Raw genomic sequence first — 18,409 nt, 5'->3', positions numbered from 1 at the left:
AGAAGCTGTGCACTAAAAGGTCGGCAAATACTCTTGTGGAATTCGGCTGCTATGGAGAAGTGTGGGGACTTCAGATGTAAATCCGAACAATCTTTTGGTTCATTATTTGGACTGATCCATGAGACTGAAGTCACTGAGATTAATTCCATATCTCTGGGGACATGCTTTCTCAAGCAGAAAACAAACTTTACATTCAGGTACTGTTAAGTTGGGGCAGGGGGACAATAAGACAATGGTCTCAGCCTGTCTGTGGTGCAAAAATCCTGTGGCAGCAAGGGGGTAGGAAGGCACCCATCAGGGTGCAGACACAGGCAAGGGGAGGGAACCCCAAGCCTCATGAAAGATGATGACCGTGCCTTTGCCAAGCACAGTGAAGCCTTTGGAGCTGGTCAGCACTGGGATCCCCATGCCCAAATGCAATTTGACCTGAAGGGCAACCCCGCAGCGAACCCTGAGTCATGTTTGGTTGTGACCAGATGTGCGGAAGAGTACACCAGGGAATGAGGGAAATAAAAGATCAACTATTGCCCTTTCCCAGCCATCCCAGCAGAGGTTCATGGGAGCACCCCAGCTTCTGGTGTCAGATGAGGAGAGCAGGCTAGCCCTTTTTGTGAAAAGCTGGAAATAGGAGCAGTTTAGCTATGGCATCAGATGTGTTTGACAGCCCTGACCATTACAACTAGATCTTATGTGCTGCCAGTAGCACATATGGCCTGTGAGGTGTCTCCTCACCAGTCTTTAGGGTCTATGATGGTCAGGAGAATAGGGGAAAACACCAGCAAAAAAGAGAGCAGCAAACAACCCATACTGTCACCTTCTGGGCAGCCTTATAGCAAAGTACTGCCTGAAACATTATTTGCCTTTTCCCTTTATTTTAAAATTAAAAATATAAAATTGCCTCATTACAGAAGCAATATGCAATTGATCCTAATTATGTTCTTTTTAATGATTATTTCTACAGTGTGTGTGTTTGCTATATAATGCCAGTGAGTCCTCAGCTGTGTCATCAGAGTGGCATAAAAGCCACATGGATCTTTATTGTTTCATGCAGTGATTATTCAATTCTTCGAGCAGGGAGAAAGTTAACCCTCCTGCATTGTTCTTCCTCTGCCTTTTATTAGCAAACTCTTCTGTAAAACCAAGAAAACCACAGCAAAAATTATTTTCTTAAAAGATATTTGGTCAGTCAGCTTAGCATCCCAGGGACTCCATTATGTGAATAACTCAAATATCTTATTTTTTTAAATTATTTGCCTTGCTGCTCTCAACAACAACAACAACAAACCCCCATGATTTCTGTGCTAATTGTCTCATGCTCTGCTCTGGCTGCTGCCCCCCTTCCAGCAATGCCAGGCTTGGCAAGGGCACAAGGTGGTTTGGCAAGAGACAACAAAGACTGAGTGGGGTTTTTTTGGAGGGAGGAGTGCTAATAGCACCCAGAACTTCTGTCCTTCTTGGGGCGCATTTCTTGCTGTGGCTGACTCAACCTCTTCCTTCTCCAAGGTGGTAGTGCACTGCCTTGCTGGGAGCTGAGATATTTGCAGCTCCGTGGCCAGCCATTGAGGATGTTGAGGCTGAGAGCTGTGGTGCTTGTGTATATAAGAGTCACCTGTAAGAGCTGAGGCTCTGAGGTTTTGGAGAGTGTCTTGTGCCCATGTTGTGAGGCCATGAGTAGATGCCTGAGGCTCTAGGAAGAATGGTCAGTGTGAGCTGCCCTCTACCTGAGTGTGCAAAATTAGGGATTTAGTGGTAGAAGCATCACTGTGAGACTGATTACTCCTCCCTCCTGCAAAGCCATTTCAAACTTGTGCCCTCCAAAGCTGACTAAAACCCACAGGAACAGTCTTTGCTCATGGAACAGAGCAAGGTCTGCAGCACAGCTGCAGCGGGGGCCGTGGCAGTACACGTGCTTGCTCCGGGTGAGAGCAGCAGTGCTCTTGTCACAGTAGCTTACAGTTCCCTTGTGACAAGGCCAGGATTACAGCCCCTGAGAAGCACCTCATCCAAGGCTGCCAGCGTATGAAGACAGGGATGGGAGCTGCTGGAGCTGACTTAGCTCTGCAGCCCAAGAGCACTCCCCCTTTTTTCACTTCCAGCTCAACATGCCAAGGCTCAGTGTGGGTTCCTGACAACTTGCCCTGGCTATCGTGAGACACCAGGAACAGAAGGTACTTCCTCTAATGACCTGCATTGCAACCCCTTAGTGCCTTTCTGTGCCACCCTGCCAATCCTCCTCCCTCCCCTCCTTGGCACTCACTCACAGACTGGTTCATGGGTGCCTGCTTCCTTCACCCTTCTGAGCACCCCTTCCACACAAGCACCCCTAGCTTTGTTGACTTTCTGGTTGAAAATCTTTCACCATTTTAAAGGCCCTTGCCAGCTCTTTCTTCCCCTAACCCCCAGAAAGTGTTCCTCCACCCACACTTTTCTACCTTTCCTCTGTGTCTCACTCATCTCTCACCTCCCCTTCTGCTGTCCTGGGTCCAGGGTCTAACAGGCATTAAAGCACAATAGGTTTTCTTGCCAACCAGGAAACTTCCATGACATGACCTCTCATTAGAGACCAGCTATTGAGGGTCTGCCATCAGCCAGGGCTGCAGGAGCTCCCATCAAGTCCAGTAAATGCCTGTGGGTACCCTGCTCAGCCTCAGTGACTCTCCTGCCTACAGCATGGCACCAGAGAAGGACACAGAGAAGTGTTAAAGAGAGGCTATTATCATTTGCTTTACCTCTGAAGTGAGTGATTTTGCTCTCGTATTTTGGATGGTTAAATCCCGATTTTATCAGCCAGGCCTTAGTGAATGGAGGCACCTCAAAGAAGTGTGACAAAAGTCACCTTCCTTCCATAGCTCCCTCCCTCTCTTTCTCCTTCCCTCTTTCTCCTTCCCTCCTTTTCTTTCTCCTTCCCTTCCTTCCATGCTTCCTCCCTTCTTCTCTCCTTTCATTCTTCTTGCTTCAGACAGGGTATTTTTGCAGCCTCTCTGTCCTCACAATAATCCTATGTGGTAGCAATAACCACCCTTTTATCCCTTCCTACCACTGAGGTCTTTGGCTATGCTGCTCATATTGCCGTGCTAAACTTTGAAGCACTGGAAAGAAATGGGGGATGTGATAGAAGAAGAAGGGGTCTCCTTTCTTCACCCTCATTCTACCCTTGTGGGATTTCTATCTCCCATCCTTCCCCAGCAAGACGATTTCGGCTTCCTCTCTGGAGAAACTGGGTTAGTGCAGTGACTTGAATCCCTGCACTGCCAGTCCTGTGGCCCATCCTTGGTGCCTTGAAACATTTTCCCACACATGAAGTCCCCAGCAAAGCTGTGCTGTGGCCTGCCCAGCCCAGCAGACCCAGACACTGACCCTGCACTGCACCCAACAGATCCCATCACAGACTGTGGGGAGCCGAGCAATGAGTTTGGCAGAGAAGAACGTGCCGTGGTGGGTCTCAGCAGCCTGCTCCTCAGAGCTGACACATCTCCTAGCTGTGTGCATTACCTACAAATTCAATGGCAAAAGGGCTTCACCTTCTAGGGACACCCTTCTCCTGAGCAAAATCTTTGTGCAGCACTGTGGTGTCTCGGTGTCCAAGGGCCACCTCTGCCAATCCCAAACCACTGCTGCCACCAGCTTGCACAGCCCTGGCTGCTCTGTGGTCTCTGCTTGAACAAAGCTCCTGCCGGAAAGCCTTGGTTGCTTGAAAACCCTTCCAAGAACATTGTATCCAACCCCCAGGGAGGAGCTTTAGGACATGCAGGACTTGCTCCCTGCAGCTGTGGGTCATCTGTGTGACAGCTTCTATCTCCCTCAGTGGTCCTTGGGCATCCCTGTTCTGGCGCTGCTCTCTCCAGTGGGGACAGCCTGGAACAGCTCCAGGTCTCCTTTGTCATATCTAGTCCTAAAGTCCAGTTAGAGTTGTTTGTGCTCATATTGTAACTGAAAGAAAAAAAAGATGCTTCAGCAGGTCAAAGGGTGTGAAGAGATAAATGTAATTGCGATAAATGTAATTGCAGTAAATTCAATATATCGAAAGATGTTACCATTTAATTAAAAGTAAATGAATTATGCATGTATCTCTTCCACAGCCTTACTGTGTGGGCTTGAGCAGTAACTGAGTACATTCAGCTCTAACTGCCACATGAAACCCACGGCTGCCTAATTTCTCCCTCACACACCTAACACTGCCAGCTGAACTTTTGCTAGGAGTAAACAATGATTTACATGGGGGTTATTTGGAGTCATCTTTACCTTCCCTACCCTTGGGACCTAAGAAGGGACATAAATCTTACCCCACCAGTTTCCCCCTGAGAGGATGGAGACTGCCTTTTGGGCAATTTTTACAAAATCAGGTTTTAAAACCACATTATTTAGGGATGCAGCAATGGATTGGACTACCCATACCAAGGGCCTATGCAGGCAGCAGAATCCTGCAGTCTTGGGGCATAAAATCTGTGGCCCATGGGCTGGATGAGAACTCCAGCAGCCTGGCAAGGATGGGACAGGAGGACAGGGCTTTTTGGTGGTGGTTGAAAAATCACAGCACCTGCATCTCCCCAGAGCATCCCATGGCTGGCACTGCCACCCCCACCTTCAGGTGCTTAATGTCACCATCAGGTGCCTGGTGCTCAGCTTAGCTATACGCCCACTTAGTGCAAGCCATTTCATTAAGATAGAAGAGTGACTTACTATAAATGCTGTGCTGTCTTTCTGGGAACAGAAAATCTTCCCCATCAGGGCAGACTTGCCCTTTGCAGCACTGCTGAGTCCATCCTGGCAGACTGTGCCCAGGGCTGTGCCAACAATCTTCTGCTAAAGGCTGCTGCCTTGTCATATCTTTGATTATCAAAGGAGGTGGAGTAAACTCTCATGAGGAAAAACAGATCCCATTAGTGTTTGTGGAAATTTAAAACTGGCTATTATGAAATTAAAACAGGAAACAAAGTGATTGGAGGAGGAGGAAGACACCTCTCCCTAATCACTTAATAGAGGCCCATACATCTCCTTTGAGCTTGCAATAAATCACACCTCATTTTAACCAGATGTGCGCATTAATGAAATCTGAATCCAAATTTTCATCTCTAGCTAATTTACTGTAGATTTGTTCCTCATTTTCATGCCTAATGGGAATAAGAGTAAAGATTTTTTTGTTGTTGTTGTTGTTGATTTTCATGCTTACACAAGCTCTGCCTTTTTTCTTCTAGGGAAATTTTGGCCTTGGTTCAGCAAGACATTTACACATGACCAATTTCAGGGGGAGACTGGTCCCCGTGGCCTCCCTCCCTCCCTGGCTCCAAAATAGCCAGGAAAATTCAAGCAGTTGTAGCAGAAGCACTTGCCTGTGCTGTGTGCTGTGCCAAGGCTTTAAACCACAAGATATTCTTACCAGGCACATTTGATAAGCTAGGCTTGGCTGTTTTCCTGCATGCTTTTTGGCTGATGACAAGAGTAATACATAACGAAGGCACGAAGCTGCAGCCTGCTCCGAAAAAGATAGCAGAGTTATTTTCTTTTCTGTGCCTGCCATGTCAGGGTTTGACAAATCCTCAGGGCTGAGCCTTGCCCGTTTGGCTTTGCAGTGGCTCAGGAAGTACACAGATCCCATCAGCTGTGCCAGGGTGGAGACAGGATGTGGGGCAGAAGTCCTAGGAAAGAGGTTTGTCAAGCATGGGGAAGGACAGTTCAGCTAGAAGACAAACAGTCCAGTGCTGTTGACAGGCCTAGGGATGAAGGGATGGCTGGGGGAGTTAGGTGTCTTCAGGGACCAGGCTTCAGGAGAAGGAAGAACCAAAAGCAGCTAAAGCCCAAAAGAGATTGTTTTCACTTTGATGTCTTGTTGGGGTTTGCTATGGGGCGTGTGCCCTGTTCTCTGCACTCTGAAGGCAGACAAAGCTGCAGAAAGGCAGAGAAGGACTGGAAGCTGTGACGGAGCTGCTGTTTTTATTTGGTGGTGTCCATCTCCTGGTTACATCTGTGTCTCATGTGCCAGTACCAGCCTGGGTGCACTGTGAGTTCTGGCTCTTCTAAGTTTGAGGCTGCCTGCAGGTTGCATCTGGATCTGGATCCATGTCAAGAGGCTTTTAAGGATAGTCCGGGATATCTTTTTTGAGCATTAAATAGATAATCAAGATCAAGGTGGGATCTTTCTCGGGTGAGGGAGAGGAGACATGGAGAGAAGTCTGAATATGTATTTCCCAAACCAAATCTGTAGGTTCTTCCCATGCAGATGTGAACCACATGAAAATGTATCTCTGTCTCCTGCCCTGTGGAGACTGGGGTGCTCCAGCTGTTCTCATTCCCTTTCCTCCTTGGAGCAGGAGCTATAGCACAGCAGATATGTCTACTTTCCAGCAAGGGAACAGTGGGGAATGGTTGAGTAGGGGTTGGTTTGTAGCTGTCTTGAAATGTCTCTAGGAGAGTAGAGTCACTAAAATGGAGCATTTCTGGCTGGCAATAGGAGTTAAAATTAAACCTTTGGCAGCAGCCAAGCAAAACCCCACAGCCAGGGCAGCCCCACGGAATGGGCTTTCCTTGCCTTTGGGCTCCTGAGAGGCAGGAAGAGGCTCACCACTGAAAACACTGTAAAATAAACAGAAAATATTGGTAGCATGGGTAACTGCATAGGAACCTACCGTCTCTGGGGGCTGAGTTATCTCAGCTGAAAGGTTCCAGGGGCATGGAGACTGATGTGAATCCCTCTGCTGTGGGCAAAAGATACATCAAGCTTGTTCAGGGTCTGAGAGCAATAAAGCATTGCCTCCTCTCTGAAGAAGCCCCACTACTCAAAACTAGCAGAGTTGTCACTTCTTACAAAAAAGACCTGAGAGCTGGCAAATCTTGAATAGTGAGGGAGACTCTACAGCCTCTCTGGACAACCTCTTCCAGTGTGTGGTCACCTGCACAGTAAAGTTCTTCCTCATATTTAGAGGGAATTTCCTGTGCATCAGTTTCTGCCCATTGCCTCTTGTTATCTTGCTTTGCACCACCAGGAAGAGCCTGGGTCCATCCTCTTGGCACCCTCCCTTTAGATACTCACAGGCATTAACGAGGTTCCCTGTCAGTTATCTTTTCTCCAGGCTAAACAAGAGCCAGAACAGAGTTAGTGAGAAGGCAGGAAGGCCTTGCTACAGCTTGAGTAATATCCTTACTCTGTGAAGGCTGAAGTGATGGTAGTGATGGGACTTTTGATATTAAAATCCATTTTAATTCAAAAGTGGTGTTTGAGAAAATGTGTTTTTTAATGATACCAAGGCCTCTCTGCTTTAGCACTGGTTTATGTGCCAGCCAAGCCATAGGTTAGTGGAGAAAGAATGTCAGCTGATGCTCATTATTGTAGTGCTACAGCTCATTTCTTACCTTCTTTTATTACAAAGGAATGCAAAAAAACCTTTAATCTGCTTTTTTCAAACTGTCAAAAAAAGCCATTCTTCCTGTTTTGTTTGCCTTTGGGTTTTTGTTTGTTTGTTTTTGGTTTTTTGTTTGTTTGTTTGTATTTGTGAAAACCCAGAAGTGTTTATTGCCTCTAAAACATATGCTCAGAGAAAAGGAAGAAATGTGCTGGTGGAATGGCTGTCCCCTGTGATCTGTGACAGTTTCAGGCATCCTGGAGGAAGGGCGAAACAAGCTGAGGGCATCCTGCAGGCTGTCCTGGCCGGCAAAGAGAGAAACTGAGGCTGCTGATACATGCTGGATGACAACTGCCTGCTTCTGTATGGTTTAATTCAAGCAAGTTTGGAAATATGGGCCATGGTAAGCTCAAAGGCACAAGGCCAGCTAGCACAAGGGGTAAGGACAGAACTACAGCTGGACAGTAGACACAGTCCCCAGAAGGTGAGCAAGAAGAATGGGCATCTTGGACACCCAGACAGGACAGGTCTTTTCACCAGACAAGGATTTTTTCACGTTGTCTTCTCAATGGACTCGAAAAGGACTGTAATAAAATAAAAATGGGACCAGGAAAGATAGGTGAAAGAAAAGATATTAATTAAGGAGAAATTATCTCTTTTTTTTGGGCATTTAGATGATTCTGAGTACCAACTATCTGAACCCAAATGATTTAATACTGGTTTTTTCTCAGCATCATCTGATAAGGTCATGTGCAGCATTTCATTTGGCACTGGTAAAAAAAATACAGATTCTAGCAAGCTCATATTTTGTTCTGAAAATCAGCACCACAAACAGCTCTCGGTTTCTAGTTCTGCTCCTTTTGAGTCCATTATAACCATGACAAATGGGGCACAGCCATTTGTGTGAACCTTGACAGGGGAGGGGTGACTCACAGCAATTTTTGTGCCACAATGCCATACATATCACAGCAACAGAATCAGATGAGTAATCTCAGATCTTGCCTTCAGGCAGCTTACTGGTTTGTCTCACAGATCTCACTGCAACAAAATGTCGATGTTTTAATACCTTTGACATTTCTTTAGGTTCAAGAAACAATAATGAATCTTTCTTGGTTACTTACTAAGAGATTATATCAGCAAAAGCAGCTAATTCTTCTTATCTGAAGAGACAATATTGGAAATAATCTCTCTTTTTTCACTAAATGTAAGAGTAACCAGCATTTAATAAGAACCTTTTAATTAACTAAAGTCATCAAACAGCCCTCAAATAGATTTAGTTTCAAGCAGTGACTAAATAGATGCAACGCCTAGGAACCATCCAAGCACCCCAGGTGGATCCTGCCTTTTCTGTTCCTCCAGACACTTACACCCAAGGAAAGGCTGCCTGTAACGCAAAGGCAGAACATGGCAGTGCCCAAGGCTTGGTAAGCAAGCCTAACCACAGCTGATGCCTGCTGCCAAAAGCTGGCACAGCTCTGTTCAGCTTGTGGCCTGCACAGACACTTTCTAAGGAAGGAACAGGAACAAATAGAGCCTGGTGGGAATTGGCATATTTCATCAAGTTTCTGAAGGGTGAAGGTAGAGGATTAAGATGCCAAGGAAAGCAAGATGATGCCTGTGATTTAGACCAGCTTGGGAAAGCTGATATGAAGTTTATATTTTAATAGCTATGGTGATGTAGATGCTTCTTACTTGTAAAAAGGTAGATGCTGCTCTGAACCCATACAGATCTATAGGACAAAACACACATATCCAGTATTTTTAGTGAAGGGTGATCTTGATCTTTGAAGAGGCCTGTCAGGCAGCAATCTCATATGGTAGTTGCCATTCAGCATATGTTCTCTGGCTCAGACAGGGCACCTACACTAGGGCTGTACAGATGGGTGCTTGCATGGAGATGTTCCACCTTATCAAGCAGATGCTTGGTTACACAGCTGCTTCAGCATTTTCAATTCAGGTAAGGAGATGTTTGGTCACTTTCAACACCATGAGAGGATAAGATGCACCTTGAAATTGCACTGCTCAAGACTTCAGGAAGAACACCGGCATTTTCAAATTTATTTTCAGGTTTTGCAGTCCAACAAACAGCTTTTTGCAGAAGCTGGCCAGCCAAGTTCCAGGAACAAAACAAGGGAGCTGTGTTAGCATACAGCTATGCTATAAACCAGAGGTAGCACTGAGCTGATATATATGATATATTGGATATGCTCCTTCTGGATCTTCCAGTTCAGTCAGTATCAGTTTGAAATGAAGAAGGATTCGCAGCAAAGACATTTTCTGAAAATCTGAGGAGTGCAAAGCAATGGGAGCATGACAAGCAAAGGACTCTGCAACCTCTTTGGGTCTAGTAAGAGCAACAGGATACACCCTCAGAGTCACCACAGCTGTACCACTGAACAGCTTCTCAGCTTGTGAGAAACGCTGCTTCACACTGGCAAAGCTCTGTCAGATGATGCCCAGGACTGGGTTCTTAGCTAGCTGTCTGAGCACTGCGTGGGAGGCTCAGCTCAGAGCTTTCACGCATGTCCCATATGCTGCTCTTCCTCTGTAACCACTCAGGTCTGCGAATCTGTCTGAAAGCAAAGTGAACAGCATCCCTTGTCCTGCTAAGGATGCCTGTTTCCATTCAGATGCCATGTTTCTGCGTGGAGCATCCCTGCTGTGGCTGCTTTGGGAAAGTTTCTCTGGTCCTGTTAATTTTTTCTTCTATTCTTCATCATTGTGAGCTATCTTAGAGGGAAGGGGATTCCCACAGAAGACAGGACTTAGAGCTCCTAAATTAGGAAAGGAGAGAGTGCACTGGTAGCACTCTGTATATCTCCTGAAGTGTCATCTTCCCTTTCTGGTACTCACAAGCTTAGCTGAATACAAGTGCATGGTACTATTTTGTCTGCTTTGCCTTCTGCAAAGTAGGTAGGCTTCTTTTAATGTGATTTACTTCCAAATGCACAAAAAAAAAAAAAAAACCAAAAAAAACACCAACAAAAAAACAACAAAAAAGAAAGTGTGTTTTCTGCATGAGCTGACATTGTTTTCTACAGCATCTTCTGAGATATCAGGAAATAAGTGAGAAGAAAAATTTTCCTAATTTTCCTTTTAAGTTATCTCACTATTGCTTATGGTCAGAAAATTAAATACTTGAGAAGTAAAAATATGGGCTTTTTACCTTCTTTGTTAAAATACAAGTGCAACAGTTCACTGTGAGCTAAAATATGAGCATGAATGAATTTTCTCTCAAAGATAATTTTAATGACAATGTGATTCCCTGAAAGGAAAAAAAATGGTTTTGCTGTTCTTTTATAAGGGATTCAAATAGAAAAATAAATTACATTTTGTATCACTTTCCCTTTAAGGTGATTGAATAGGGGGATGTTTTTAATTACGACAAAAATCTCCATGTTAATAGTCTTGATTAAAGGGGCTTTTAAATAGCTTATCTGCCTGGCTACATTCCATCCTAAAGCTCTGCAGAGGAAGATGTCTTTCATGTTGAATTTAAATTATTATTATCCCTTTGAACTCTGCCAGTCCGCTCATTTGAAATATTATTCTTCCCTTCCAGCCTGTGGAGTCAGCTCACCAAGAGATCTTGGTAATGTCACTCTCTGGGGAGCTGGGCTGGTTAAATTGAACCTCGAGGTAGCAGCTGGAGCTGGTATTTCAAAGCTTGCTGTGACCTGCTGCCTCATTTCAGGGCTAGTCCTACAGCAGGGACCTGCAACATCTTTATGGACCCATCACCTGGAAAAATGAAGCCTTGATCTCACCTGTGAGCCTCCTGTGACAGTAACCACTGATAGCTCATGAACAGAGGCCTCAGTTAAAAGACTGCTTTACCCCTGTGGTACCCACTGAGCAGAAATCCGTGGGAGGGGAAAGGGAGGCAAGATGGGCAGGTCCATGAAAAACCACGCTTAGATGTGAATGTGAATAATAACTGGAGAAGAGATTTTCTATAAAGCCTCCCACTCTTTTTCCCACTGATAACTACTGTAAACGTCGTCTTCACTTTCTGCTTTCCTTTGCTGAAAGCAGAGCAGTGTGCAGTGCAGCTGGAGTCACTGTACACGGCTGCATCCAGAAACGCTTTCCTTTTACTCACCTGCAACACAGTCCAGGCATCTGAAGAGGTCAGCTTAGGTGAGCAGCTCCCCTGAAGGATACACAGCTGTACCAATAGGGACTGCAGGTGCTTGCATGTGTTAGGAAAAGCCAGGGAAAAGCAATGCCAAGGAAAGCAATGACTCCGGTCATGGATAAGGAATGATACAGTCCCCTGTGGGCAATCGCCCCACTACCACCCGGTCATGGAGGTTGGAGGAACTATCTGTAAAAAGCAGCTGATGTAAGCAGAGGAATCACAGTTCCAGGGCACACAAAGCCAAAGGTTTGGTCCCTTGCACAGCCCCTGAATGGCCATCCCATTTGCTCTTCCTGGTAAGTGCAGAAGAGAAAGCACTGCACGAATGAATCAAAATACTCATGCTCTTGTTCGTGCAAGCATCAAAGGTTTCACTGCAGGTTTCTTATACTTGCAGGACATGCATTTTGCTATTTCTGCTGGCCAAGCACACCTGATGAGCTGGAGCTGGCAGACACGTGTGCTGCTGCCTGTTGTGGTTGTGCACACACAGAGGAAGTTCTTCTGTCTGCAAATGTTTGGTGGAGGTGAGTGGGTTTCCAGGGGAAGAGTAGCCAGGACTGAAGAGGAAAGTTTGGGTAAGAGAAGGGGCTGAGGGTTTGCATCTGTTCAGGCTCTCTGCCAGCCCCTTCATGGGTCAGGTACCTGTCAAACCCTGCCGGTATGGGAACAGATAGAAGGAAAACAGCACAAGGAAATGAGACTTCTGATGATAGAGGACAACCACTGAAGAAAAGGGAAAGTAATGCGAACATCAATCGTTTATGCAAGGATCAAGGAACCACAAGAAATATTTATTTTTGCAGTTGTGCCTACATGCTTGTTAAGCTAGTGCTTGTTGACACAGCATGCATTGTCTGTGTGAGCATCCCTCAGTCCCATGGCCAGCTGCCTCGCTAAATGTTTAGCATGCAATACCTGTAATAGCATTCCTGTGTGGAATGGGGCAGGATGACTCTCTCTATTAAAACTAAAGTGCTGTGGAAGAGCTGGAAGAGCTCCATTTTCCCCCCAAAGATGAAATGTTCCCTGATGAGAAATGCAAAATGCTGCTGGGTCTCTTCTTTAATCAGAAAACTAAAGTAAAATAGTCTTCTACTTTTCTAGTCTACTACTTCTTCTAGTCTTCAGCAATTGTGACTTTACTTAGCTGTAGTTCTGAAGTCAATTTTTAAGCACGGGGATGCAACTGGAAGGATGTGTGCAAGTCTTTATAAGTGAGTGGTTAAATATGCTTTTGACAGTTGTCCCCAAAGCAGAGCTCAAATAGAAAAGAGAAGATAAAAATAAACATTGCTCAACCCTTTCATTCATTACAGGCTGTCAAACGGGACAGGTGCTGTGGAAAAACCCATGTGTGACTGTGTCATTAGAAGTTGAGTCATCATGCGAGGGCAGGGAGAGGGGTGGAGGGGCTGGGGTGACTGCAGCAACCTTAACACGGACTGATCTTTAGGGAGCAGCTGGTCAAAAGCAGGAGTTTCTTGTGTTTTGACAACTTTCTTCTAACTGAGAACCAAAAGTAAAACTTCCCCATGGATAAACACTAAGCAAAGTATCCAAATTCCCTTTTCTGATGCTGTTAAACTCTTTTTGGCACACAAAATATGAATACAATAAGCAACAGTATGGTGTCATGTGCTTGAACAAAATTATAGGAACAAAGAACTCTGATTCCCAAAAAATATTAGAAAACCAAAGCCTTGTTCATGACTTTTACTTTGTGTAAAAGTATATTAATATTTCACTATGAATGAGAGTTCTGATAAGTTTGAGTTTTTTTCTTTGTGTTGTTATAGCAAACGTGAATGCTTCTAAATATACTTCAACTAAATGTTGAGGCATTTCATGAGAAGAAACATGGTTAACCATGGATGGAAAAAGCTATGCTGTTTTGCAGTCCCTAGTGCCACACACCATTAACTCTATCCTTGAGGGATGCCCAGAGCTGGGACTGTAGCAGCATCCGGTCCTGCCTGCTGACAGTTCGCATTTTGCCTGGAGCCTGCACAATTAAATCATCACCTCCTCAGCCAATTGCACACTGTATCCACCTGCAACTTCTTCCTTCAGCATGTGGCTAGGGCACAAAAGGCCTAAGGGAGTGGAAAAACTAATTTCTCATGGTCCAAAAGGATGCTCAGAGGGCAGATTTAAACTGTCTATATCACACAGTAAATACTGTTTAACTGCTCTTTCTATGTCTGGCTTCAGGGTTTGTGCTCATCAACTCTTATGGAGTAAAATGTTGTTGCCCCAGTGTGGCCTGAGCTTGGTAAAGGTGTTGGGTGTCAGCTCAGCAACACTGTGACTGTCTGTGAGGAGTGGCAAGAAAGCCTCTGTTTAGTGCTCTTTTGCTCTTCACTGCTACATTTTTGGGTGGTTGACATATGCGAATATTTCACAATGGCAGGGAGAGGGCTCTGTGTACATGTGGGAGAACCGGCTGCTGGAACAGGGGAGCTTGTGTTTCTCTTCAAGTACCAGATTGATGTCTGGATTTTTCCCTCGTTTTCTTTTTTTTCCAGTTGATGAGCAATGTTTTCAGTAAATGCTTAGAGACTGTTTTCCTGTCTCAAATTGGCATAGCAACAGCATCAGAACAAAACTCATAAGCATCAGCTTAATGGCATACTGAAATGGCTTCAGAATTCATAACATGCTCTCATTTTTTTGAAGTGTAAGGGAAGGGGCTACTGCACAGAATGGGCTGTTGGAAACCTTTCCTCAGACATGTATTGAATGCCAAATGAAGATAAGCCAGTTAAATACTTATTTTTAATTAGTTTTATCCTTGTAAACATCTGTATGTAAACCACTGAATTAACCCTAGGATATATTACATACCTGCACAGTACAAACAAGAAAATGAGTTCAGTATTCTTTACGGCTTGGGTCACATGAAGATCTTAACAAGAAAATCCCAACCATTTATCAATGCTGCAATTTTTTCAGTTAATAGAAAAAGGAGGGGCAAGATTGGCTAGAGATCCCCAGCTTCACCTCAAATACGATGTTTTTATTCCCACATTAAATGATATAACTGTTTCTTAATCTTGTCTTCAGCAAAATGTTTTGCTCTGTTCAATAACACTGTTTTATCAGCATTCCTGTATTCTAGAATTTCTGGATAAATGAGCCACACCGAACTTTCAGTTCATTGATTTTTGTGGGGAGTAAACCTGACTTTGCTAATTTAAATATTAGTAGCAACTTACATAAATGACAATATTAAAAATGTCTCTCCTTTTCACACAGCTTACAAGCAATTCAAAACAATATATTAATTAATTAATTAATTAATTAATCCAGATTCTCCAAGGTTGTTTGTTGCTATATCACTAGGAGATGTATGGGATCTTTTATACATCAGAGAAACTTATTCCATGTTTAGTTTGTCCCTGCATCCATGGTTCATAGAGTCCTATGCACCTTGTGGATCTTACCAAAGCCTGCAGTGAGGTTTTTGAGAGTTATAACTCTGCTCCATTAGTGTGGACTTCTTTGGTACCCAAAGCCTTCATTATAAGTAATTTTCCCCAGTTTTTATGTGAACAAAAGAACAGATTGTTTTTAAAGTCAGTGAAGCCTCTTGTGCACCAGACTGGCTTCGCCATCTACGGACATGCCTGGTAGATAGCGACATGCAAGGAGGGAAGCTTGAGACAAAAGCTGGAATTTGGGCTGGAATTTCCCTTCCTCGCTGTGTACCTCACCCTACCGCTCCAGAAACCTTTTCCTTGCCATTGCTTAAGAACCGAGAAGTCTGACTTGCGGTCCCACTAGTTTTCCAGTCATTTGCGTGTGCGCCTTGCTCCCAATGATCAGCAGGGATGACCCCGGCTGCCTCAAGCTCCCCGGGCTGGCTCTAAGGGGCTCCTCGAGCGGCGTCCCCTCCGTCCCCCTCCTGCCGGCAGCGAGGGAAAAGCCCGGTTTCCCGTCTTGGTCTTGCCGCCTTGATGGGCGTGTGTTTTCCGGGCACCTGGCCGTCCCTCGGTGCCTTGGTGCCGCTCGGCGGCGGGCGGGTGCCATTGCCAGCCCCGGTTCTCCCCGGGAGCGGCCGGCGTGGGAGCGCGGGGAGATGCTCCGGCACAGCGGGCAGGCGGCACCTGCCCTGGCAGGTGGCACAGCGCCTGGCACAATCTCTGCCGGCCGCATCGTCCCCAGAGTAAACAGGCTGTCTTCTGCGGACACTCCCATCCGTCTCCTCGATTTCTTCTCTCTCGTCTGCCCCTCCTTCCCGCTTTCCTCAAAAAAAAAAAAAAAAAAAACCCCGAAGCTGCACTTGCGGCTGTAACACAACGCGTTATTGCATTTGCGGGGGGGAGAGAGAGAGAAGGCACCTGTCCTGCAGCACAAGCCCAAAAATTAGTGTAGGGAGCGCTGGGTGTGTTTGGGCAGGGGGCCAGCAGCGCCTGGAGCAGCAGTGGGTCACCGGGATGCTCTATCCCTAAGCCAGATTTAGAGCATGTTGCCGGAGCCTGGGGCTGCTCTTCACCTGCACTCCAACTACTCCAAGAGACAGAGAAAACTGCCCTAATACCGGAATTCATTTATGGGTTGTTTGAAACAAAGCATACCCTTCAGGATCCTGTGTCCAGGAGGGGCCAAGACCTATGTCCCTCAGATCCCCTGGCTGAACATGCCTCAGTCAGGACATATAGAAAATACCTTCACTGCAGAGCAGTGAGCCAAAAGGAGCTCCTCTGCTCCCTTCTCTCACCCACTTATTTTCACCTAGAAGACAAGGGTATTATTATTATTATTATTATTTTGACTCAGATATATCTGTATTTGGCCTGGGGAAAGGGTGTTTTAAATGGTTATTTTCCAACAGGCAAGCTTACAGGATTTTTATTGTAACTCTTCAGATCAAGTCTCATGAGAGAACAGTTTCTCTTCTTTTTTTCCCCCCTCATTTCTGAATTCTTAATTAATTAGGCTAAAATGACATTGTCACGTGTGGAATTAATGGAATTAACGCTGCTTAAAGTCTTTAAAACCTTCCTACCTAAGTGAACTCTTTGCTAATACAAGCTGAATTTTTCTGCTCTCCAGGCCAACTTTGGCACAGTAAGTGAGTGGTGTTTATGCACAGAGAGGCCTCAGTGCAATGCCCTTTATTGCGAGTTCTAATAAAAGGCTGCTCTGTTTTGGCTCCTTATTAGAATAACTCTATAAATAACCTCTTTGTAATGAGGACTTGTTAAAAAAAAAAAAAGTGAAACATTTTGCTCTGGAACCTCCTGGTGCAGATTGTGCCACCATCTGGTAGATCTGGCTTTCAGGGTAGATACACCTCCCAGAACTGCATTCCAGCTGGGGGAGCAAAGAGTGCCAGAAGGTAAAAAAATGCAGTCTTGGGAGAAAAGTTATAAACTACCTGATGTAAACCAACACACACACACATAAACACCCAAACAAACAAACAAACAAACAAAGCTGCAGTTTTAATATACCTTGGGAAGGGTCCATAGTGCTTACTGAAGCAAAACTCATGCTGATTTAGTTCTGGACTTAGTCTTTAGATTGGTATATGTTATGCTTGTGGGAAAGAGCTTAGAGAAATTGTTTTTTCCTACATTAGATTAATTTTACAGAAAGAATGCTGTCGTGGGCAGTAACAGCACAATCATTCTTGAAGCAAGACCTGATACATAACTCAGTGACAGCAGAAAATGAAAAATTCACCAGTGCTGAGCAAAAGATGATCTAAGGATCTAATGCAGTTTTTATTTGGATGATAGAATATTTAGAGTTTATATTTTCTTGCCTTTCTTCAGAAGATCTGAAGCAATACCGTGCCTCCAAAAAGCTCACTCATCTCTTCCGTGAGCTGCTTTCAGAAATAGCACACATCTGTTTCCTTTGTAATGCTTTGGTTTTTCTAAAGCAGTCATTCAGTTTTCACTTTTCTCATAGGAGATGTGCTTCATCTATTGGCATTTGACATATTTCCCATCATCATTCTGTTTTGTACACGGCGAAAAAGTTCTGCTTGCAAGAAATTCCTACCATTTTTTCCTCCATGTCTTATTTAATCTGGGTAACTAACACCACAAGCGTGCTTCTGTAGAGTCCCAGGTGGTTAACTAGAGCACGGGATAAATGACTAGTAATGAAAACTTATGATTCAACAATTTCTCAATTTATTGTTGTTTAATAAAGAAAAGCCCAAGATAAATGCCTTGTAGAGTAGATACATTCCCCACACTGAACAAGAGTGTTGTAAGAGTTTGAGAAAACTGCATATGAATTACAAACTCTGGTTCAGGTTACTATAGATTTACTGTAAGAAAACCTCTGTCTCAGGAGTTGTTTTCTCAGTCAGCATTGATGGATACATACTAATTTTTCAGTACATGTTGATTGGATGGAAATGACCAGGAGAACTATGATTTTTTTTCTGAATGTCTGTTATATAAACTATGACTTACACCTGAAACTTTAATTTCTAGTCCAAAGGCCCCAAAAAGCACGAGCCTCCAGGGGAAAGGTGTGCTGTGAATGACAAAAACAGCCAAGAAAGAGCAATGGGTCACAAGGACAGGCTGGGGACAAATCTGGTCTCCAGTCCTGGGAAGACACCCACAGACTGAGTGCTAGCACCACAGAATTGCCTGAGCTGGAAAAACTAGGCATCCAAGGCATTTGACTGCTAGATTCCCCTGAGGCAGGAGGCGATGGTGCTAGAAGTGGTGGAAATGCTGAGATCTCTAATTCAGCAAAAGCAAGAGGACTCCTGCTGCCACAGGACTTCCAAACTATGGTTCTCACTCTGCTTGTTTGCGTCTCTTCTGAGGAAGGCATTACAAACACGTGCAAGCTGAGAAATATGGCATTCAGAGAGTTCAGGCATTTGAGGGTTAAGGCTGCTCATGCAATTGCAGTTTGGGCTCTTTCTGCTACTGCTTTTTTTTTGATGACAACC

Source organism: Motacilla alba, chromosome 2 (assembly GCF_015832195.1).
Source record: "Motacilla alba alba isolate MOTALB_02 chromosome 2, Motacilla_alba_V1.0_pri, whole genome shotgun sequence".
Taxonomy (NCBI): domain Eukaryota; kingdom Metazoa; phylum Chordata; class Aves; order Passeriformes; family Motacillidae; genus Motacilla; species Motacilla alba.
This window is presented reverse-complemented; position numbering follows the sequence as displayed.